This window comes from Athalia rosae, chromosome 7 (assembly GCF_917208135.1).
Source record: "Athalia rosae chromosome 7, iyAthRosa1.1, whole genome shotgun sequence".
Classification (NCBI taxonomy): Eukaryota; Metazoa; Arthropoda; class Insecta; order Hymenoptera; family Athaliidae; genus Athalia; species Athalia rosae.
In genome coordinates this window covers 14747208-14772720 of record NC_064032.1, presented here as the reverse complement: position 1 = coordinate 14772720, position 25513 = coordinate 14747208, and the positions used below count along the sequence as shown (strand labels likewise).

Genomic DNA, 25513 nt, shown 5'->3' with positions numbered 1-25513 from the left:
GTTGAACCGAACTAGCTAAAGTAAAAAAATGGATCTACCTAACGTCCGTTGCATTTATGGAATAGCTCTGGCAGTCCATCGGGATAATGGCGGAGGATATGATTCGGCGGTATTCTAATGTTGATAAAACGAAAAAAAAAAAATGAAATAAAAAATAAAATAAAAAACAAACGTAGACTCGGTGGGGCTGGGGAAGTTAGAGATCCGGAAATTGCGTGTTTGGTCTGTGTTAAATTTGATTGTCATACCTAATACAGCACGGAATAATAATTCCCTTGGCGGTTCATTCTCTCGATCCGGAGGTTTTCAACAAAGCATAAATGGCGTCAACGTCAGCTTTTGGTTCACCACACCGTTCGAATTCCCTATCTTCCCTCGTCCCGCCACCTCTCACCCTCTTCAATCTTCTCCATCTCCTCGGTTCTCTTATTACGAAACAAACCGAGGCAAACCGTATCGAAACAAGGCCAAGTAAAGTAAAGTAAGGCGAGGCGAGGCGAGGCGAGGCAAAAGGTTCCGACTCATAATGACTCTGTAGTTAATTGAGTTACAAGTTGAAAGCATTCAAATGACTCGTTTCATGCCTACGTCAGACCGTTAAGAGAAAGAGAGAAATTTTCTCTCCGTTTCCATACCTTTTCCCAAAATTAATCTCTCCGTTCGCTTTTCCCTGCTAGAATGGCGATAACCTACCGAGGACGTCATGACGCACGCGATACTCAGACCCTGTTTTATTCTTTCCTTATCAATCATTATGCATTGTATTATCTGATTTTTCATATTTCATTCACCTTTCAGAAGCTCAACGATTCTTTGTTTCCTTCCTACTAATTATTTGGGAACAGTGGACTAAAAATAAAATTTATCGATCTAATCTACCCAATATGACTTGCGTTTTATAACGTATCAAAAAAATTGCTCGTTAACTGCTTTTTTTACGTTAGATAAGTCGCAAGCTCGAATGAGAAATCGTTCGTATCGTGACAAATTGTATTTTTTTCTCATTTCTGCAAAACCATCCGACGTTGACGCTATAACCGAGTCATTTTCGAAATCGCCTGACCTGGTATCGCGGAGAGGCAGAAAGAAGAAAAAAGAATCGTTCAAAAGGCTCGTGGGATCGGTAGAAGAATTTACCACTTATACGTAGAAGGATATCCGTTATAGGATGTGAACTTTGGGGTCCTATCCAAACTACCGGTTAATTTAAATGAACGCCAAACACGTATCTGCAACCCGTTCAGCTGTTAAAATGTTTGTTTAAAATTCTCGCGTCCCCATTTTACACTATATACTATCCGGTTGGTGTCCCCCCCTTTTATCGCCCGAATGATTATTCATCTCGGAATGTTTAATCCGTTTAAAATGTTGGATGTTGATCATACGTCAACGACGACGTGACGCCGTGTCAGAGGGGATTGAGGAATGAGGAATTTAAACCTACCTATAATACAAGTTTTGTTCAACGTTCGACCTATAATACCCGATACATGGGTATATGTACAGATATACGTATATATACATATATACCTGCGTAGACTACACCGGGTTATACGCGAATTTACAACCTGCATAAACCCCTTTTCGAATTGGTATTTATCCGTTACAGTATCTCTGCACACATTAGAGTACACGAGTATCAACGATTCGTTGAAAGAAACAAGAAAACCAATTTACAAAAAAAAACTAAAAACACTAAAACCCGAATAACTAAATGAACGCAAGCGTTGCAATTTTTTTTTTTATCCACTCGATTCTCGCGATTGAATATCAGCTGAACGAGTGCTGTCATTCTTCGAATGGAGTTCGTAAAAACGGTAAAAATATTTTAATAAAATAAAATTTGCCAAGTGACCGATTCGTGTAAACGAAAAATAGAAAACTAATTTTCATCGCGATTTCCCAATAATCCCGTGTACCGGCAAACGCCAACTTTTATTATCGCCGTATAAAACCCTCGTTTTTATTACGGTATATTATTCAATTAATGGCAATATAATTTAGTGTACAAGGGTGTACGAACTAGTGTTTGAAAAACCGAGAAGAATAGAGCAAAAAAAAGAAGAATGAACGAAGAATAAAAAATGTAAAAGAAGAGACGTTAAATAAACAACGAATGATTGGCAATGAATTGAAGTTAGATTAGTTCCAGGTTAATAGCTCCCTCCTCAAACTTTTCCTTCGCTGCAGATATTCGACTCGACGATCCTCTTTTCGGTCGTGTTTCGTGAATTATGGCTCTATAAACACACTTTTTCCAAGTCCAATTTATAAAAAGGGAAACGCTCCGGGGGCTGGAGCTGCAGATCTCGAAGGTAGACTGCAGAGCGAGAGTAAGAAAAAGTGAAGGAGAGAATAGGAGGAGGGTAGGGCGACTAAAAGGAGCGGGAATAAAAGATGCAAGAAGAAAAAAAAATGTTCAAAAACCGATGAAAAAAATGGCCGTAGCGTTTGTTCAAACAATAAAAACGCGGGGAATATTAAAAAGGGAAAAAGAGGAATAAGAAAGAGAGAAAACAAAATGATAGATTACAATTCTGTACTGAACAATAATCAATCCAAATAGCGTGAATCGGGAGTCGTTTGTTCATATTAAAAACTGTCACATCGAATTCAAGCGGGCGTATGACTATCGCGAATGCATAATGTGTTAAAAAAAATTAGAGCATGCCATTTATCAAAATACCGAACGGCGACTCTCCGTGTTATTAATCATTTCTACATATTGGCGTACAAATGAAATACAAATAAAACCTCGACGATTTATAATACCCAGCGTTGAGCACGTACGAGCTGCCATTTGATATAAAAAAAGAATCCTCTTTTTTCTCTTTTAAAAAAATGTTTCTCCCTCCCTCTAATTCCCCAAATAATCCGCCCTCGCTGCAAAACCCACAGGTATTTCGCTCACCCCTCGATGAATGGAAAAAAGAATATTTTTCTCTCTCTCTCTCTCTCTCTCTCTCTCTCTCTCCCGATAAAAATAATATTTCGAATAATGATAATTTTAATAACAGCAGTAATAATGATTACGATGACAATTGGTATTCGTTACCGGATGGGTAATCTCATCCGCGTACAGGTATAATCGAATGTGCATGGAACATACGCCGGAGGTCGTGAGATTTGAAAAAGTGGGGGTGAGAAGAAAAGCGAAAAGAAGGTAGAAGGAATCAAAGCAGGTAGAAGAAGATGAAAAAGAGCCCTCGTCACCTGCTCAATTATTTCTCTCATTATTTTTGAACGCTTTCACGGTTCGAGTAAACCTCGTTTACTTTCCTTATTATCACGAAATCTCGAATCAGCTACCGACGATTCGCGTATATTACAAACGTTTTTACATCTCGTTGAAAAATTTATTTCTGCTTCAATATTTTCAACTCGCGCACTCCCCAGCGTACCAACTTATTATTTTCTTTTTTTTCAACCAACGTGGTTCGAACAATTTATATTTTATTTACTTTTCTTGTTGCTTTTTCTTTATTTCTTTTTTCGCTTCGTTAAAAAAAAAAAAAGAAAAAAAATACAACGATCATTTACTCCCCGTCAGCAGCTTTCGTGAGATTCGTATAGAAAAAAAAAAAAGGAAAAATCGAAAATAAAAAACAAGCAGAAGCTCTACTTCCTCTCGCGATACGTGAGAACAGAGACCTGAAATTCCTTTTATTGTTCCCCTCAGACCCGGAAATATTCACTGCCGCCTCAAACTAGATAGTGCAGGTGGACTAAATTAAAATTTGCGGATTCCCGAGCGACACTTTCCCTTATATTTAGTCCCCTTCATATCATTGGATTCGTCTTTCGACCTGTTGGACTCCCGGAAGGTCTCCCTTCGGCAGAATTTCCGAGATAAAGCTCGCCTCGCTTCTCGGTACAAATCGTATGTAAGGGTGACCCTTGGCCTCCCCTTCCCTTATTTTTTCCGCCGCAGGCTTTCGTCCCTCCGGGGAATTTTGGAAAATAGTGAGAGAAACAGAGAGAGGGAGAGACGAGGGTGAAACGGGGGAGGAAAAAGTGAGACGCGACGGATCAGATCGTGGTGCGCATAAAGCGCAGGGCTTTGGTATTTTCCCAACGGTACGTATTTCAGAATGATTCAGAGACTCGCTGCTATCTTCTTGGCAAGGGTTCAATTCCCCCATACCCAACCGGGAGCGGGGAGATCACTCCCCCCCTCCCTCCCTCCCCCCGACCCTTGCAGCGAGCAGTAACGACAACACAAATTTCAAATCCACGTTCGAAGAATCGAAAATTATGGAAGAAAAAAAAAGGCGACGACGCGTAAAATTTTTCTCAAATTACGATCTCATCGAATCTGGCTAGTTGAGGAGAAAATTTTTGGCGTCTTGGTAAAAGAAATTCAATAATTCGAAGAGAAGAAAAAATCGCCATCATTGTATCGGAATTATCGATCGCGATAATATCTCGTTAAAATGTAACGGTTTCAGGGTTCGTAATAAATATACATAAATTGCACCTCCGTACGTAGTTTACACTCTGTATATAGATTAAAAATATCCAAACCTGCCAATCATCGACTATGTAACGTATAACTTCGCGCCCTAATAAATTCCATACATATAGATACGTAGGAACATCGGTTTATAACACATACCGATCGGTATGTACGTACGTACGTATTACATAGGGAGGGTTGCGTATTTGAAAACGTCACTCATTCATGGTGTATAACGGATCGCATATATTATACGACCACTCCCTACCCCCCTCTGACTTTTCCTCCCTGCCAGAGCTATCGAATTACCCATAAAATCCACAGATTCGACTCGTCAAATTCACCCGCAATTTCCTTTATTTCGTCGTATGTCGCGTGTACCGGGGTAATTCGATGTCGATAAAATAAATAATCGTCCTCGTTTTTCGTGTGATTACTACAACGGTTCGTAAAAAATTGAAGACTTCGATTTTTTTCTCTTTTATCCTAAACCGCAACGTATCTCCTGCGCGGGGAACAAATTTTTCCCACCACGCCCCTGATGCAGAGCACCGCCAAGAGCTATAGATTACACGTATAGGTATATCGTTCATGCGAATAAATGTTCGAGGGCGTGTATCTATGTATAAAATACATGTACGCGCACCTATTGTTGTATGTAGAAACGGGACACTATGTATATACGTACTACATAGCTACGTGGATTTTATTTGTACAGAACTTCGAACTTGCTGGTCGACATGGGAGCTGCGGCGGCTGGAGAGAGATATTGTGTTTTACTTTTTATTTATATATTTTAATTTGATTCTTTTTTTCCAAACTCTTCCTATTTCCCGGGTTTTTTTGCACGCCGGAGAGATAATGATGATCTATGGGTGGTGGTTTTTTTTCTTCCGTTCTTTTTTTTTTTATTCGCGTTGTTTTACGTTAAATTTTACGCTATGATACAGTCGCGTGCACATAGGTATCCGAAATTCTGACGGTAATATAGAATATCAGGTAACCGAATTCTATAAATTTACGTAAATAAACATGTACGCGTACAGGTATAGGATATACACCGTAAAATGCATCGAACGATTTGTTGACGTTGAATATAATTTGCATAAATTAAATCTGAGCATAACTGACCTAGTTCAATATAATACGCTCCGCGAATCTGCAGTTACAACTTACTTTCCGTATATCATATTTATTCCGACGCACAACAGTCACTCGTTATCACTCACTGAACGACGAATGGTTATAAATTTTACTTCCTCGTGTGGCAAAAAAAAAGAAAAAAAGGACAAAAACTCTGGATTATTTTATTCGCAGCTATATGGAATAAGGGACAACGATTTCCTGTCTTTCATTTTTTGCTTCCCCTCCCTATAAATATCTAGTTACGAGTTAATCGTGTACGATTTCTTTCGGATTACTCACTCGTTTTCTGGGGCCTTTTATCGCTCAGTTTCAGCCGGTTAGTCGATCCTGATGACCCGCGATCGCGAGTATCCTGAAAGCAGAGAAAAAGAAAAAAGTTTTATAATATTTCTCCTTCTTTTTTATCACGATGTAAATCCTTCGTCGAAAGTGTGATCACATTAAGGGTAGATTTTCAAAAATATTTACGCAACAAATACGCGAACATTACAGTTGATGGTTCATATACGCACAAGTAACGTAAAAAGTGGTAAAAATTTAAGGCAACGAAACTTTGAGGTTCGGTAAAACCCGGTCTCGCCGAAACAGTTCTTCATTAATCAGACGTCCAGACGGAACGAGGCGGCTACTCCAGACAGATTTTTCAAAGATAAGGTATGACGTATACCTATGTAAGGGGTACGTAGTCTCGTAATCGGAGCACGTATCTTTTTTTCCCCTATTACAACTCTATTGTTATTTCTATATATCTATATTTCTGATTTTTTTTCCATCTACATTTTTTTTTTTTTTGTCCAGAAAACGGGCACGAAAATATGGCTGCTTTTATTCGATCCCGAAAATTGACCGCTTGATATTTGTCTATCCGCGGTGGCGGGATGAGCGGAAGATACATGGAAGGAGGTTCAAAGGGGTCACGCCCTTCTCGTGGTACTGACTGATTGGCGCGAAGCCCACTCAAGTTTCTTTTTTTCCTCTTTTTCGTTTCTTTTTTCTTTTTCTTTTCTTTTTCTTTTTTTTTCGATCTTTTTATTTCCCTCCTTTTTTTTTTTTTCTCCACCGACTTCTCTTCCCCGTGTCATTTATAACGTGGGACGTCAAACCCCCGTCAAAGAATTCGAAGATCCTGAAGAACCCCACCACGCGATCTTTCACTCGAAAAGAAGAGGATTATGATTGAGCGGGTCGCGTGCCAAGCAGTTTTATATCGAACAAGTATAACTCTTTCATCTGCACACCCACATCGCACCACGTCTCGAACGTCCATTTCTACAAGTTATGGAAGATATGTGTGCCGTTGCAACGGACGGCGTAGAGATGAAAAATTTTTACCCGAATAAATTGAAAGTATTAAGGACGAAGGAGAGGAAGAATCTATTTTATTTTTACACACACTCAAGGTTTTGTCACAGTTTTCACCATAGCGATCGCTTCGATTTCTATATTAACGCGGAGCTTTGTCTGTGTCGGGTATACGGGCGCCGTTCAGCTTTGCCAAATTCTTTGTCGGAAAAAGAAATCCGGTAAATGTACTTCCGGTTTTTAGCAGAGTTACAGTTTAATCTACCGCGTTTCTTTATTCCCATATAGGTATATCGCACGTACCGTTCGAATAATACATAAACCGTACAACTTTCCTTAGCGAGGAATTTAAGACAAAAAAAATGAACATAAAAAAAAAAACGAGGAAAAAAAAAAATAAGGCGAACACCGCTGTGCGGGAGAAAAGAAGACCTCATCAATTCAATTTCTGGTGAAAAGAGTAAATCGACCGATCACGCGCTGATGATATCCTCTTTCCGAGAGAAAAGGAAAAAAGTAACATAAAATCGACACTCGAAACCGTGATCCCAGTTTCAGATTATATCCGCAAGTTGCCTTTCGTCGTGCGATTTTGTACGAAAAAAAGAAAAAATTCGGGGGTGGGGGAAAGAAATTAATAAATAAAACGAAACGAAGGGAAAGGAAAGGAGAGCGGTGACAAAAAATGAGTCCCCGTACGCGCGAGTTTTTTTCAACAGGGTAGTAAGGTATAGGTACGCAGCTAACAAATCAGCAAGTTCATTCAAGGGAAAATACGCGTTTTAGTCGGACTACGTGGCTCAGGGGCGGCGGGCGAATGTGGGGAAAAAGAAAAGAATTTGAAGGAACGGAGGGTCGAAGGCGCGTGAAAATTAGTACAAACATTAATAAAGTGGAAATCCTTGCCGTTCCAGGTTCTGTTTCTGTTTGGTTTGGTTTTTTTTTAGTTTTTTTTTTTCTTGCCTTTCCTTATTTTATTTTATTTCGTTTCGTTCTTTCTTTTTTGGCTCAGCGCGAACGTCGTAACGATACGACGGACGCCTGCAGGGCGGATCGCGTATCCTATTTTTCTTGTACCTATACACAACGCGAAGGGTGTAAAAGATATCGTACTGGTGGCGGAACTACGATGGGAAAAATAACGTGGACGTTTCAAGTTTTCCAAACCGCTTCAATCAAAGAAAAAGCTCTTTAATCTGAGAATTCGCCAAGACAACGAAGGAGAAAGCTCCCCAAGGCGAGACCGAAGGCCACTTTTCTCTCATCCCCTCGCTCATATTCCGTCCACGATTCTTAACTTGACGGAAACTTTTTCCTCGATTCATCACGCAACTTGCTACGATTTTTAATGATTCTCCACGAAATAAAATAGACGAATAAAAAGAAAATTCAGAAAAAATCAAACACGAGATTCTCTTTCACAAAAATTCAAAGATCAATTTCCTCGTCGTAACTATTCGATAGCAGGCAGTTGTAAAAAAGAATTTCGTCAATTTTTTTCACAAACACCATGAATATTTCCAATAAGTAGCATACTCGTGGGGCGGAAGATATTCTGCAAATTTCCTAGCACTCTATAATGTGTGTAATAAATCATTTTCAGAATTTGTCGCTTCGGAGATACGCGAAGTTCGCGCGATTTCTCTCGTTGGTGGCGATTTTCGCTCTCCACTGTGTGCGAAATTTATAGTCAGACGATACGGCGGGGGTGAAAATTTTACACAACACGGGATCCGCGACGTTCCGATAAAAAAAAATCACATCAGGCAACGTATTACCGTCGATATCAGAGAAATTTCTTCTGATTGCGCACGTTTGTAATCTTGTTAAAATAAGAATCGACTTCTATTCCGCAATTCCCGAGGGTGAACGGAAAAAAAAAGCTTCGGATGACAAAAATGGAGTGAAAAAAAAATTACGTACATTGCACCCGTACAGTTAGAAGTGTAAACCATGGATATATAATGTTGGTTGGCTCGTGGTAGTTGAGTATAGTGGAGTGGTAGTTGGATGTAATTTTAACTAAAAGTAGGGGAGAGTATAGTAGATAGCTTGCGGCTGAAACTGGCTCTCCGAACTTAAATGGAGGCCGATTTGCATTTGGACGAGTGTCAAATTGCCGCCAGTAAAATTGCACTCTCTCTCACGGCGCGATGGTGGGCGTACGTATAGGTCCGTTATATCCACCCCTCACCCCTCGCCCCCCTCGCCGCCCCTCATTTTCTCCCGCACATCATACCCAGCCTAATTGCATTCCAGGAAAGCACACATCTGCATTAGTTGAATATTCACTGCACCCACTGTGTTACCCCCCGTTAATTTTACCCTCTACAAGATAATCATCGGTTACATATATGCACTATGTACAATAATTATTACATACACATCAGAGTGGGTTGGAAAAAAATTTTTACTTGATATTTTGAGGTAGCCCACTCGTTTTTTGAATAAATGATTTGATCAAGTGGGGTACCTCCGGCAATAAAATTTTCGCTGTCGGGAGCAGAAAAATTAAGACACGATGGGTCGAAATATTCGAATTTCTCAATTCACCAGCAAACCCGAGCTTTGCTGGAGTCAGCGTGGCCAGCAGCGTAGCGCTTTGTTGTGAGACGTCACCTTGGGGGCTGAGCAGAGGTGACGCCTCATAACAAACCGCGCGCCCGTGGCTACCTGATGCCAGCAAAGTTCGGGTTTGCTGGTGAATTGAGAAATTCGAATATTTCGACCCATCGTGTCTTAATTTTTCTGCTCCCAACAGCGAAAATTTTTTTGCCGGAAGTATCCAACTTGATTAATTATTTATCCAAAAAACGAGTGGGCCACCTCAAAATATCAAGTAAAAAATTTTTTCTACATTTGAAAAATTTTCTTTTTTCATAAGGTACAAATTCTGCCCCCATGTTAAAAAAATAAAAGAAATTTTTTTTTTTAAACCACCCCAACACACATACACTTAAATATATATTCCCTATGTAGCAGCGCGCATAAATTAACCACATTTTTTTTTTTTACACCATTTTTATCATCACCAAAGAATTCAACGCAACGTCGTAGAAACTTCGAGCGGTCGTGTGTAATATTTTTAGTAAAAATTTATTTTTTTTTCGTCACGCCGTTCGGATATTCGTCGATGGAAAGAGAAGGTCCTGGCTCCCCGGAATTCCAATTTTGACGCAAAACCGATCCCTTCTATTTAATATCCTATAGCTGCACCCCGACTGAACTTTTTCCGATTTTTTTTTTTTTTTTTTCTCTATTCCGCTTCGTCGGAAGGATCATGACGCGTTAACCATCGATTAATTACTTCACTCTTTATTACTTCGAAAAACATTCTGGAATGACGAAAATTTTCAAGAAATAATTAATATTCCACGATACCCATGAGGGCAAAGGATATACGAATGGAAAAGCGCACGTCGCGTGAAATAGATGGAATGAAAAAGGCAAGGAAACCATTGATTCTCCTTCCATTCCAAAGTCGTGAGTTTTATCTTCGGACACGGAGAATCAAAGAAATTGGAAAAAAGTCTGTTCTTTTTCAAGATTCTAGTCGTTCGCCTATACCGCGGTACACGGTTATGCCCCATACACGTACGCGTATACGTAAGTACGGTACAGGATGTGGTGGTCATATAGGATACTCGCGTGTGAGTATAATTTTCTACACGGGACAGTTTAAACCGGCTGCAGGATTTTCTGATATAATTAAAGTCTTCCACAAAATTAACGAGGCTGCTATACACCGGTATAAAGTAGGTGGATAGGTAGGTAGGTAGGTAGGTGGGTTATAACACAAGCCAGGGTTCGCGGAGTTCTTTCCATTTCTACTGCAGTTCCGCACCGCAACTTGCACCCACATACACGCACATGCTGTACGAGGCAGCAACAAAAAATTGAGAGAAAAAGAAAGACGAAGAAAATTTTTTAAATAAATAGTTCGTTCCTGCAGCATGTTTCACGGGGGCTATACTACGCGGTTGTGTAAAAATCCAGAAACAAAGATAAAAGAAAATCAAAAATAGAAAAAAGACAGAGAAATGGAACCTAGCTGCACGATACCGTAAGATGTGCGTACCTAGGCGGTGATAAATATATCGAAGTCGTCAGCCAGGATGTCGTTTATTTTTTTCCTTCTCAAAAGTTAAAAATATGTTTTAGAACGGGTCATATAACGCATAACATGTGACTTTATACGCTGTTCGCGATTTTCCGCCTGCACCCTGCAATGCTATTACGTAATATAAAGCAATTTCACGATGCATTCTGCACCACGTAACACGGTATATGACGATGTATCACGAGGTAGCGAAAAACAGTACAAAGGAACCTCGAAAAAAAACATACAGGCTGCCGGGGATCCTTCACGATCTCTGAATTTCCTCATTTCCCACTTTTTACACTATTCCTTTTTTTGACAACGATCGATCAACAGCGAGACGATTTCGAAAACGCCACGGATAACGTGTACGTTGAAAGTTTTGCACGAGCATAAAATAGCGGCATAAAAAGACCACTTCGAGTGTTAGTTGGAGAGCGACGAGAATTAAGTTCGCCCAGAAATTGAAGCTTATCGCAACAAGCGAAAGGTAAGGGTTTGCCGTACAACAATTTGCCTCGGTTTTTGCTAGCGTAATCGCTGATCCTGTTTTGTGCAGTCGTATCCCGTGCAACGCTTGATTAATTGCTACGGGACAGGCTAACCGCTTAACTTTTACCTTGAAAACTACTCAGGTCCTGTGTGTAGGATGATAGGATATGGTTAATGTCCTTCGCACACAACGTAATCTATGTGCGTTACGCGTGGTATTCCTACGATCGATCGTATTCTCATCCCGACGTCGGATACCGTGATTATACCTAATCCTCATTATATCCGAATTAAAAATTCGGTGTCCGCGCCCATCGCTTCCTCGGTGACGCGATCGATCGTCGAGATGATTGAGAGAAATTGGAATGAACGAATTACAAGACTGAAAATAAAATTAGAATATAAATAATAGGTACGTAAAAAGGGAAGGGGGGAAAAAAAATTGCGGGATTAATCACCGTGGAAAATTTAATAAGGGGTTCAACCCCCGTGAGGGGTGAGGAGGGGTCTCGTTACAGATTTCGGTAATACTTTCATCAATTTCGTTTTTTGTGTGTGTGTGTGTTTTTTTTTTTAATCGTTATTTCCAATTTCATTTTTCATTTCACACACCTTCCGGATGAATGTATTACAGGCGGGTCGAACGGCGTAAAGGTGGGTTTGGTAATTGGTGCAAACAGGAAAATTACTGGCCAAATCAAGGGGCTGTGTAATTTTCAAAAAAAGAAAAAAAAAAAAAATACGTACAACGTGTGACTTGTACATTGTACGTACAAGAATTGGAAGAAACCAATTTCCGCAGAGGGAGTTATTTTAGTCTTTCCAATCACTTTGCGGAAACGTAAAATACAAATTACACGACTTGACGATCCAAAAATAATAACGATCCAACCAATCTCACTTATATTATAAATCTTCACCCCGGAATTTCCATTTAATTATTTCCAATGGAATAAAAAATCCCGATAACACGACGTAATACGTTATTAAATTAAATTCGCCATCATCGTCGCAAGGAATTCAATAAAAACAATTAAAACACCAAACTAAAAATGTACCGATTTTAATTTCTATTTTTCTGAAAATTCATCCGCGAACAAATAACCTCACCCCGCACGCACGTTTTTTCCGTTTATTTTCCCATCACACTCGTAGGCATACACGAGTGCGTCCGTACGTAAAAAAAGATTGGTAAACGGTTAATGGGATCTGTAATCTGATGTCGATTCGATTTTAATTGGTTTTCCCTTTTTGCAGTTTTACGGTTTAACGCGTCAACGATCGCGGGCACGCAAACGCACGTAAAATACAACGATCACCGACTTTTCTGTTCGATTACGATCGCACCGTCTATAAAATCACGCATCGATTACCCCACCCGATCGTTGCAGCGGACACGAAACAGAACCGATGCGAACGCCCCCGATACTTCCGATCAAAGAATATTTAAATATCCGACAAAAAAAGGAGAAAATTTATCAATTTCTGTGGAGGAAATCAGATTTCGAGCAATGTACGGACACACGTGCCCGCCTATACGTATCTCTTTCGTGTCATGTGGCAGAGAAATGAGAAAAACGAAACCAGGAAAACTTCACTGATCAAGTATATCCGGAGCGAAAGGGAAAAGAACGGAAGGAAAAAAAAAAAAAGAATGAAGATTCAAGAAAGAAAGTACGAAGGTTATTATATACAGAGGGTGAGTGTTCAACGTGTGCGACAGAAAAAAAAAAGAATAAAAAAAAAAACATTCTAAGCCAATTTCCTCCCCAGAAATTGAACTAGTATTCCAACATATCTCTCCTCATACGTGGAATATTGTAGATAGGAGAAAAACTTGGAGAGGGCGGATATAAAAGTTTCTTTTTGAGACGGAGGGGGGTCGGGGAGTGGTTGGAAAAAAAAAGATGTTGATGAAAGAAAAAAAAAAAAACCCACAATGAAAGAAAGTGGAAAATAAAATGGAAAAATATGGAGCGACGCGGAGTGGGGTGTGTATGAGGTGATTTTGTTAAATTTGGATTGCGCAAGTTTTTTTCTTCAACTTTCCCCACCATAATCGCACAATCACCGCGCTTTTCTCAACCGATATCAACCGACATTTGGACTCATGGATAGCGGTTCGGATTCCTTGGAGTTTACGAAAAAAATGGAATAAAAAAATCGAACGAAAGTAAAGCACAGATTGTTGAAGAGTAACGAGAAATTTTTTGCGCAATACCTGCTACCGGGGCGACCCTCGCAACGAGGAATATATTTAATAATAAGCGAAGGGAAGAAGAAGAGTTGCATGGCTATACGATTTCACCGACGGAATGCTTCGCGATTGTGTCTGCGTGTGTACGGTAGAACTTGGAGTATGAACTGAGCTTTTACTGTCGGTACTCGTGGTATACGAACGCTCCGCGAGTTACTGCAGGAGTTACGGAATGCCGGAAGTTTCAAAGCTCAGAATTTGCGCAGAGTTTAAGTACGCGTGTTAAAAAATATATGCTTATATTTAAATGTGGTTATATACGGCGCACGAATATACGTACAGCGAATGGAAATAATTAAAGGGTGGATATGCGGGGGGGTAAGAGAAAAAAATTGCGATAAGAGGCGTTCTCGTAGCGTTGTTGCTTTTCCGGAATAACTCTTCTTCCAACCCCTTTCCCTTTATTTTATTTTCATTTATTCATTTATTTAGCTTTTGTTCGTTCGTTTTTTCTTTCGCTTTGCTTTTTGCCGGTCTCGCGAGCCGGAGATATATATTTTTACTTGACGTACACCCGGAGAAAATAAAAGGGAACGAGAGGAAAATCCGCGTGTGAGTGTTTTTGCTCTTTTTACGCCATGGTATAAATAAGTGAACGGTGCTACGATACGAGTCTAACGAGATCTTGACTCCGAGATTATTTTCCACTGAACGTCGCCTTCCTTTATCTTGATTTCCAACTGTCTCCACCCCGACTTACGCGACTCGTCAACCCTTGATCATTCCCAAGAGAATTATACCCGAACCGGCGACTGCTTTGCAGCGAAAAATTCATCGAGAAAAATTGAATCGAGGGGTTGGAAAAAGAAAAGGAGAGCTCATTCTGCAAACCCTAAAAAACAAGCAAGCCGAGTCGTAAAGCCATGGAAGCGCAAGTTGGGTCGTCGCGCGAATTAACCAGTTTCTTATCACGATCCGTCCGAATGTATTTATTTCGTTGTTTGTTAACTGCATAAAAGCATAATCATAATCTTCCGCGAGTCGAACGATTTGCGAAGAATCGGAGGAAGGGAGAGGGTGATTCCAGTTGTTTCATAGCCGGAGAGAGAGGTTATTGGGATTCTCTTTCCGGTTACGGTGATACATTATCATTTTTTTTTTGGTTTTTTGTTTTTTTTTCGCCCTCTCCTGTATATTTTCTTCCCGATTCTCGGGGTATTCCGAAACCCGCTAACTTCGTGTTTTATTTCATTCGCCGCGGATATAAAGCGGGAAGAGTTGTCGACTTTCGTGTGCTAAATTTCAGGTCTGATTCCTTCCCATAAAACCCCTGCGTCTTTGGATTCGCGCCAACGTCCCGCTACGTTTCCGACCTATATCTACGTTCGTACATATTTCCACATGTACGCCCTGCCGTATACTCTACGTACATTTATCCATACGTATTTCTACATCCACTACGTACGGACCACCGCCGGAAGTACCTCGGAATCTCCGATCGATAGGACGCGTCATATCCGCCCCCTCTCATCTCGCTCTCTAAAGGAGAACTCTCGAGTCCGAGGATCTTTTACATACGCCTCTATTATTCGTACGTGTAAATTGGAAAGCTTGCCAAAAACAATTCGAATGAGTAAATTTACTTCACCCCAAAAGACATCCCTCGTCTGATCGATCGGTGGGAGAAAAAAGAAAAAAGAAAGAAATAAAAATCCTAGAGATGACAGTGATCAAAAAAGGTCACGGTTCGATCGTCCAGAATTTGGTAGAGCACGTGCGGAAAAAGTAGACGCGTGTTCGGACTGTTTAATATCTGTAAAGTTCGCCACGAGTTTCTCTTTCGGGGTTGATTATCGGCCGGTTTTCTCGGTGTGGCCGAGTTCGGCCGGTCGGTTTGCCAACGGTCAGGGGAGTAGGCTGCAGGCGGACAGGCGGTTTGAATTGCTCGGGCAAATTACCGGACCACGAATCGCCGCGAATATACACAAAGTTCAAATAAACCGAGCTTTGCACAGCTTCCGCAGAATTAGGCCAACACAATCGAGCGCGTAGATTACACGTTCCGTTGGGAGGTGGAAAAATTCGTGGAATTTTCGATACGCGATCGAATAAAAGGGGATGAACAAAAAAAGAAATAAAATAAACTCCAGTCTCGATTGTTTAACGACGATCTTTCAAATTCACACTGCGTAAAATCTCCCCGTGTTGGTTTCAGGGAAAAATGATCAAGCCATTGAAAGTAGGAAGTGGAAGTGAGTCGGTGAATAAAACATAAGGCTCTATAAGTTAGGTGTACTACCTGCAGGGTGAAAAAGAACCAAGTCGCACGGTCGCTGCAACGTTATACGACAAAATTCCAAAATTTATCGGCCATAAAGTCGAAACCTCCCCTCCGTTAACGAAGGTTGAATAAACGATGGAAGCGTTCTCCGGTTGGCGGTTGTTCTTCCTATCCTCCGTTACTATCGGAAAAGTTTTCACCTACAAACGGCTTCGCCCGTCCTCCCCTTTGTCTAACGCCGAAACTCTCCATGGCAAACTACACAATCCACCTCCCCAAAGTGAGACACTTGAAAGTTTCGCAAACGATACCCGACTCCCCTTCCTTCCTTCCTTCCTAGGGGATGAAAAAAGGAAAAGATTAAATAGAATCGGTTTACATCGCCTCCCCGTTGCACACGCGTCACCGAACGTTGTTACTTGTAACTCCAAGATTATCGCTCGTGTGATTAATTCGTTTTTTTTATTTTCATTTTTTCTTTACACCGCAAAAACATGATAATTAGAAATTTTTATTACCTCACGCGTCAACGTCACGACGCTGTTATTAATTACAACGCGTTTCGAAAAAGGAGCAAATAATAGGAATCGCTTTTTCTAGGCCACGGGGCTCGCTCGCAGTTGAACGGCACGTAGAACGCAATGAGCGTCATTACCGTTTCGATATCTGAAATGGCTCGGGATATCGAACGGTTGATCCTTTAATCGAACATTGTTATAATAGATTGAACGGAGGTATGACAATACGAGTGAGGCGTGAGTGCGTCGCGATTAAACTACGGGGTGTGAGGGGTGGTGTGTGTGTACGGGGTAGGGTATTATACCAGTCAGACAACGAAGGACAAATCGGCCATCCACCTGTCTACTTGCATTTCCGTAAATACATACACAGCTCTACGCACACAACCACACGTGCGCGTGCGTACGTATTACACGTATGTACACGGATATCTTGCGTCTATCCGTTCCCGCAAGGGTATTGTTGTTCTTGTTCGCGAAACAAAGCGCTCCCCTCGTCCCCCGCGATTCATCAACTATAGATTACACTCGCGGATTGCTATGCGAAAACAGACGCGATCGCTGATATATGCGATGTATCCACATTAGGTGTATCGCGTAGGTACACACGCGAAGTGGAATCTGGTATAAATTAGTACGCATATCTGTGAGATAGAATCGAACGACGAAAGACGGAGGAAAAAAAGTTGCCGAAAGAGGCGAGAAGTTTGGTCGAGAGGGTGTGACTTTAATCTCCTTAAACTTGTCGTCGAGGAAGACCCGTTTCACAGTTTGTCGGTGGCGAAAATTTATATATTGTTTGTATATATGCGTGCATTGTACGTATATATATAAATGTTTTATTTTATTCGTTTTCCCTTCCATTTTTTCCTCCTCTTTTTCCCACTCTTCTCACATTTCTTATTCTCCCCCGGTGAACGCGCTGCGCGGTGTGGTTTTGATTTATGATTTGGGAATTTTAGAAAGAGCGTTACGCGTGCGCTTCTTTGGAGTACCTTGACTGAAAAAATACCGAGACGAAGGGAATGGAGAGAAAGAGAGGAGATAAAAAATATTTGGAAAAAACCGAACAGACGTTCATCCCTTTTCTCGCTTACACACCATCCCGGGGTCTTCTTCTTTCATCTCACGGACCTCGGGGCATAACAAATCTCGAACACTGGGGAACGTAACGGACGCGCTGTCGTCAAAAGCTTCAACGTTATAACCCTCATCAAGATGCTCGCTTATTCTTCCATCATCCCTTAAATATTTTTACACAGATTAGAGTCTCCTTCTCTAGCTCCTCCGCACACGCTCGAAAAATAACAATCTTATCCGATGTTTTTGAAACCTATTTCTTTTTTTTTCATCGTTAGCTTTCTCTCTCTCTTTTTTTTTTTTCCCCTCTGCGAAACGAATTATACACGATAGGGATGAGCAACAATTCTCGTTCCTGAAAAAACTTTCGTTCTTAGCTCGGCTCGGATTCCTTCAAACTCGCCCTACTTAGATTAAGAGTCCCATTATAAACGTAACTACCTTGTATCCCCCCACCTTCGGCAACAAATAAATTGGATAATGTGGATTCTAAATATTGCAAAACGTCGGGAATATTCTAGGCCATTATCGCAGTGTACATATTTCACTCTGATGGCTTTTTCGTTTTTTATTTGTTGAATTATCGGTAGGATTGAAATAATCCGAGAGATATGCGAACGTAAATCATCCCCGTTAAAATCAAAACCTGAATTTTTCTTACAAGTGAAAACGAATCTCGTGAGATCTTTTTTTTCTGTCGTACCGGGAAAAATTAACCCTCATTTTCGCCATCGAGTGGCTTGAATTTCATTTCGATATAAGCGGCAATCTTCTTGATTATTTTATTCCTTTAGAAAAAAAAAAAAAAAAAGAACAATAGAGAAATTCTACTCGTCGTCCCCGAGGCTTGAACTTTCGTTAAAACTTTCAATTTACCTCGCTATTAAATTAATCACCCAACAGTTCCTCTACTTTTTTATTTCTTTTTTTTCTCTTTTACTTTCATAGGCACACGATTCCAATGTCAGTTCGTTTTCCAGCCGCACCGAGAGAGTTCTTATCGTTCGGTCTAAGTTGCTCTGTAATTCTTACCCCACATAGAGTCTAGGTGCAGCGTAGAGTGCACCGTATATAGATAGATAGTTCCCTCAAACAAAGGATCGTAAGTCTGATATAAAGTTGGACTTTTCAACGGTGGCTGTATAGTAGTTGGGTATACGGTTATAAAGAAAGCTCCTATATATTCTGAACCGAGGTTGCGAATATAAATATGTTTCGCGGTAGATTCGCTCCCCAAAGTGGCTCACGAGAAGCTCGCAAAGCTCAGCTTGACTCCGCATCAGCTCCTTTATCTGGTTTACGTTTTTTTTTTTTTTTTTCTTTTTTTTTCTTTGATTTCATTTTGTCACAACGAATTTCAAGCCGCGGTTGAACACATACTAAATAATGTATTTGTCCGGTAACGTTGTCTCAGAGTTGAAAAAAGGGGCTTTTTCTTTGTGATCTAAACTCGGTGAATATGGAAAGCTCGGAGAGTCGAGTAGAAATGAGGAGAAAAAGATATATTACAAGTTTCATTTGTGAATTTTATTTATTCCCCGATGTACCGAATTGATTATTTTAGAAAAATATAAAAATAAAATCCTCTTACGTTCTCGCGAGGGGGAATTATTTTTAAATTGCTTCTTCTTTCCCTTTTTTTCTGTCAGTATTTCATGTACTTTTTTGGTACAGTTCTGTACACCGACATTGTACATATATTTGCAGAGAGAGATGCCTTTTTTGATTTGATTGTGAAAAAAAGCTAAAGTCAAATTATCCTGATTCCGAATTGACTTTTGCTCTTCTTATCCTTCCCTATTACCCTCCATTTAATTTCTTCCCTACTCCTTAATTCCTCCTATATACTTAGACTATATGTACTCACGGAGATTCTAATTTTAAAATCACTTCTTGCGCGATTATCATCTCGACTTTCAACCCGAAGATTGAAACGAGGGACGACTCTGAGAGACGGACAACGTTTTCAAGACGAACAGATTGGTATACGGTTTAATTCCGTTCAATTTTGTTGAATTCAGTTCGCTTCATTTAATCTCGTTCAATTTCATTTCACGTATCGAACTATTTTATTTACGAATTAATTATCGTTCGATCGATGAAAAAATACGAAAAATTTTTCACAGACGGTCGTTCACCGTTTGTATTAGTCACAACGATTTTAATCGAAATCAATTTTGACTTTGTGGGCTTAATTCGATGACACTCGATACCACACCGCATCTCCTCGTTGATTATTCGCTAATGACGGCGGAGGTGAAGTCAAATATGATCAAATCAGAGCGTGTTTAATTATTGAATTCAACGACCATCGTCGGTAATTCGATCATTTGTTATATGGGTCAAACTGCACCACGGCGTTCCGTGATATTTTCATTTACTCCGCGCACAGTACGAGAAGAGAATAATCATTTTCTCTTCCGCGTTATTTATCACCTCTAATTCGTTTTCTTCAATTTGATTCTCGCAGCGGAGCGACTCCCGAGTCCCGGAACAACGCAAAACAGGTGCTTGATTTATTTCCAATAAATTCGTTCACCGCCAAAACAAGAATAGGGAGTGGCCGCGGCATGTGGATCCCGAAACTCCTGGCTTCGCGGGAGGATTCTTCAATATTTCCAACTAGTTTTTCCACGATCCTCCCCCCGTACCCTCTACGTAATTTATTTTTTCGCTAACGATTACGCCGATTAAAATAAAAATCGACGAGCGAACGGTCGAGCGAAATGTCATCGCCGCGTGTACGTGAAAGTATCGACGTATCCGTCAAGCGGGTATTTACTTGAGCAAGTATCTGAAAAAAGTTGGCGAGAAATCGATTTCGTCAGCTTCTAAGAACGGTTCAAAACCCGAGCCAAGTCAAAAGTGGGCCAATCTCGCTTCAATTTATTTCATGCATAAAAAACTAGATTCTCAAGAGTTATGTACGTGGGTCGCGGTCACTGGAAATATCGCTCGGCGTTCGACCGCAGACTTCGTTTTAAGTATTCTGCAGTGCGGGGGTAAGAGAAAAAAAAGAAATGGAGAACCGAAATTAGAGGACGAGAAGAAACGAAAGCGACGCGTTGAAAATTGTACGCGAATGCGACGGAATCGAAATTGCAAGAGTCTCAAAAGTTATTCAACGCGATTCGTTGGGGGTTCGCATCTTTCGCGAAGGGGATGAAAAATGCACGTCGGAGCATCGAGTAACTCATGCGATGCATTTTTCCGTCATCAATGAAATCTGACGCACGCGCGAACGTCATCGTCAAACTTCTTACCGCACCAGTGGACCTTAACTTTTTAATAAAAAAAAAAAAAAAAAGTTATCCACCTCCGTTAAGTAGAAACGAAAATAAAAAATTAGCACCTAATTTCGTAATCTGCCTCCCTCACGACCAAATTAAATATATTAAAAATTCATATCAAAAATCACCCTTACCTGCAAACCCTTTCTTCTGATCATTAAATTATAAAATGTAACGAGCTTTGCGCTGGAAACTTTCGTCCATATATCCCACCATTATCTCGGCTTTGGGTACATCCCTGTAGTAGTGGCGTTAATTTTTCATCAGCTGGGTGGTACGCGACGTTTATCGGGGTATATCTATATTTATTTATCATCCCCGCGTACGTGAATCTGTTGTAACAAGAGCCTATATACACACACGTTTTGTTTTATATACGTCTTAACATCATATTTATACACCCATATTCGCACGTATGGAATGTAACGCCCACACTTTGGCGCCGAGCGCTATAAGTCTGAGGTCCATTACCGCCCGGTGTAAGCCATATTCCGAGAGGGTTGCCCGTATACTTTCCTACTAGGTAGCTTTAGCACCGCTACGATAACCCTATATTTTGGTAATTCTTGCAATAAGTTAGCCACCGCTGCTCCAACCCCATTCATTCCTCTTCAGATCTCACCCCCTCCCCCGATTCCTTCGCGTCGAGTCATGTGGAGCCACGGGGGTGTAAGGTGCGGCACGTGGCTCGTAGGTATTAAGACTATTATATGTATTACTCGCGTTATAGGGTGCGGCACACGTGTGTACGAGAGCGTGTGTTTGTTTTATATATACCAAAAAGCCCATCCCCCAATCCCGACACACCGAGAGGTGTTTTGGATGGCTTGTGCCATTAGAGATTATTGCTTGGCTTCTTTCACCGAACCGCACCGCACCGCACCGCCGGGTGAATGTGCGAAGAAACCTCGTCGCGTATTTTCCGATTTTTCGGGGGGGTGAAAACGAGAAAAAGAGAGAGGAAGGGAAGAAGGGAAGAAAAAAAATGAAAGCACGAGAACAAGCGGAGTGTGCGAGAGAATTCGGGGCGTGAGAGAAAGCAAAAAAAATAAAAAAAAAAAAAAAAAGCGACGGGGGAAACTAGAGAAATATGAAAGAAAAAGGTTTGCGAAGATATTTGACAGAAATGGGATAAAAATGCGGTCACCAAATTCCCCGATTATATGTGTATCGTTTGAAACCCGTTTTTATGATCTGTCCGGAAGATTGGCGGACCCGGATCACCCGCCGCGTATACTTTCCTCCGGTTGAAAAGGGAGTAAAAAATTTTTCTTCTTTAAATTTCAGGCAAACAAAAATACGAGAGGGACGAATCCGACGCAGCCGTATCGAGGAGTAAATGAAAAAAAAAAAAAATCTGGACGGGGGTGGAAGAAAAATTCGTCATTGTCGAAGTTTCTCGTTCCCGCGTACCTTACGTGACCTTGATCGGAAAAAATGAATTCGAAACTCCGGCTACGTACACAGAGGTATACCTATACCGTTTGACTTTCGGACGGGGTCGTTGGCGTAAGCCCAGCAGCGCTTCACCCGAACACGATGCACTCCTATAACCCTTGGAAACCCCCCGCGGACTCTCGAGAAGAACGAGCCACTCGAGAAGTGACTGAAGATCGGGAGGGGCTGGAGGCGTAGCGGGATAGGTGGGTAGCTATATATATACAAGGGACGAATTACCTGCCACAACGGATAAACTTATTAAGCTGTCGATAAAGGTGACAAGTAAAACCTAGACCGTCGTTGTCACAGCGTCGCGCGGTGCAGCGGCAGTCGACGTCTTCATGAATATTTAAGTACGTCATTCAACCCCTAAGGAGGTGAACGACGAACAGAGGCGATTAGGGACGGGGATTGCGGTGTGAAATCTCCCGTCGCTATGAAAAGAATTTGCTTTATTTTCCCCCTTTTATTGGTTCTTCGAGTCTTCGGGTTTCCGACCGAGAAACCCCCTAATCTTGCGAACGGCAGAATTTTTTCGTTCATCTGTTCTTTTTTCGAAAAATCGCAGGACGTCGTTAGCGACGGGGTTTTCGAGGTGAGAATATTAGATCTGGAGGGGGTATTCACCCAGGTATATGTAACGTAGAAATTGGAAATTGAAGATTAATTTCTCATCAAACTTTTCGCTCAGTACTCACGAGTTGCGGGGTTATATCGTACCGTCCCCGTTCAAAAACAGCTCGAATTTTGTTCACCGTAATCGCGGATCCCGATGTTCCGTAATTTACACCAGATTACAAAATCGGACGCACATTTCGAGTTTCAAGAAACAAATCCGTCCGATTATCTCTCTATTTTTTTTCCCAACGAAAACGTCGTGATTCGAAGATCTGGTCTATAAGGTGAATGCATGACAATTTCTTTTCTTCTTTTTCGTCAAAGCGTCGCAGTTCGCGAAAAGTTTTTTATCAAAACTTAGTCTTCGTTCATATTATACGCTCTTTGGTAGAAAGGTGGAGAAAAATTGCTGCCTAGGTTTTACTTTTTTTTCAGCCATCTCTGGTACTCTTTAGTTTTTTCTTTTTCATATTTTTGTTGAAAAGCTCCGTTATACATCCGAGCCAGTCTCCCTGGGATGTCTTTATAAAATACTTGAAGAAAGGTTGTTTTCACGAAGACAATAGTCAATCTCGTGTAAAAGAGCTTTAGCTGCAAGCTTACACGCTATACGTATAGGTGGGTTGCCTAGTGCTACGGGAGTGAGACTACTGTGATGTACGGTGACTTAAACGCCCCATCCCTCCATCCTCCTTACAATTCCCTCTCAAGTATAAGAAGAAGTAAAAAAGCGCCGGAAAGAAAAAAGAATATTGTATTCAGAGTTATAGTTCGCAAGAATGCGAAAGGAATACTCATTGTGAGGAAAACTATAGCGGAGTGAGCTTGCAGAATCTGGTTTACAATTTTTTTGATAAAGTACCGAACCGGTGCTCACACCTTTTCGCGACGAACCGTTGACGAATAATTAGAGAAAAATAAACCAACAACCGATCGTCGATATCCACCCTTATTCTTTATTTTTCACTCGTCGAATCAAAGTGTGAAGCGCGCGATCTATAGTACTTTCCTCAATAATTAATTCGAATAAATTCAATCAAAAATTTTCCCGATTCGTCGAGTCGATCGATAATAGAAGACGAAAAAGTGGAGGGAGGTATTCGCGTAGCGTTCCGCAATCTAAAGCAAATTAATCGGGGTGGCGATTTTCAGGGGAGCATGGACCCGGTCGTGGGTGCGGGGGGATCCTACAGCGGTATACGGAGTTCGAGGAGAAATTCATCTTCGTTTTCCTTTGGGGTCCATCGGAACTTGGTCAAGTTATCCCCGAGGTCTTTGAGCTCGCGGAGAACCTTTTGCGAGTAGCGAGCGAGTGGAAGAGAGTCCCGGAGCTCTCGGTTTCGCTTGTGCCGTCGCCGTCGCCGGTACCGTCGCCGGTGCCGCCGGTTCCACCGGATCGCGAACCGAGACCGTAGAGTCTTTGTCGGGTCAAGTTAATATCGTCTTCGGATTCTTTATGGCTCGTCAGATCAACCCTGTGTCTCCATAGGCCTTTGTACACCGTCTAATAGGGTTGCACAGGTTCCCTTTGTGCCTCACCGACGGATATATCCACCCGAGAAAACCCATCGTCACCTCATCCCTCTTTTCCCTTCCCTCTTCGCCCCGACCGCCCCTTTCCGCCCCCGTTTTATACGGCTCAGCTCCTGCGCGCAACGCTCCCGATCACTGTATAGGTATCCGAAATAGTTTCAACGCACGATCATCCCTTTGACCGAGGGAATTTCCCATAAAAAAAAAATCTTTAAAACGAGAACAAAAAGGAAGCGAGAAATTGGAGTGCAGCTTTTTATTGTTAGCGAATTATTATTCATACTTTCTGATTTTTGTTGGTTTTTTTTTCTTCGAGCTTCGTTGCGGTGTAGGTATCGGATAGAATTTTTCTATTTTTCGGTACGGATTTTATAAGAGAAAATATTTCATCGGCGAACGAAGAATTCACTTTTGCAGAGTGAAAAATATAAGAGAAATTGCGTAGGGGTATAGAAATTGGGTGGAACAGAGATGGGCTTGTAGTGTATATATGCGGATATTTCGATCGAAGCCGGTTGCACTGAGAATAAGAATAAGAAAAAGAAGGAGGCGGCGATATTGTATCGCTTGGAATTGGCCCGCGAAGTAAAGGACGGACATTATTCACCCTGGTGAAGCTATAAATCTGAAAGCTTAGGTGAAGTTTACTCCAGTGGCATGGCAGTTCGCTCTTGTAAGGTGAAGCTATCACCCATCACGACCCGCACCGCGTATGTGTATATTTTCCTCCCTCTTTTCCACTAGCGCCCAAAGCGGGACTGGGGTAGCTACCCAGCTAGGCGGATAGGTAGGTATTGGGTAGGTAGCAGCTGTCGTCGAACGTACCAGCGCGATGTACGTGTCATATGTACGTACGTTACATATATAGGTATGCACGTGGAACGATATATGCTTGGGTGATATTTTTGAATTTTTATCAGAACTATTCAATGCGCGGGCAGATGTCCCGGTGGGAATAACTTGACGGTAATATTACGCGTATGTATGTAGGATGTAACGTTATACCGCACACTTTCTTGAAATAAAGCTCGCTCGGTTTTCTTCGGACTTTAAAATTCAAA

General features: G+C 41.3%; 1 protein-coding gene across 1 annotated transcript in view; it reads right to left on the bottom strand.

Moving 5' to 3' along the window:
* LOC105689632 (obscurin) overlaps positions 1–25513 on the bottom strand; it is a 187147-nt gene that overhangs the window by 63851 nt on the left and 97783 nt on the right. Inside the window, exon 5 of the mRNA XM_048658583.1 lies at positions 5882–5954. The gene's annotated coding sequence lies outside the window, so the exon portion shown is untranslated. The remainder of the gene's footprint in view (positions 1–5881; positions 5955–25513) is intronic.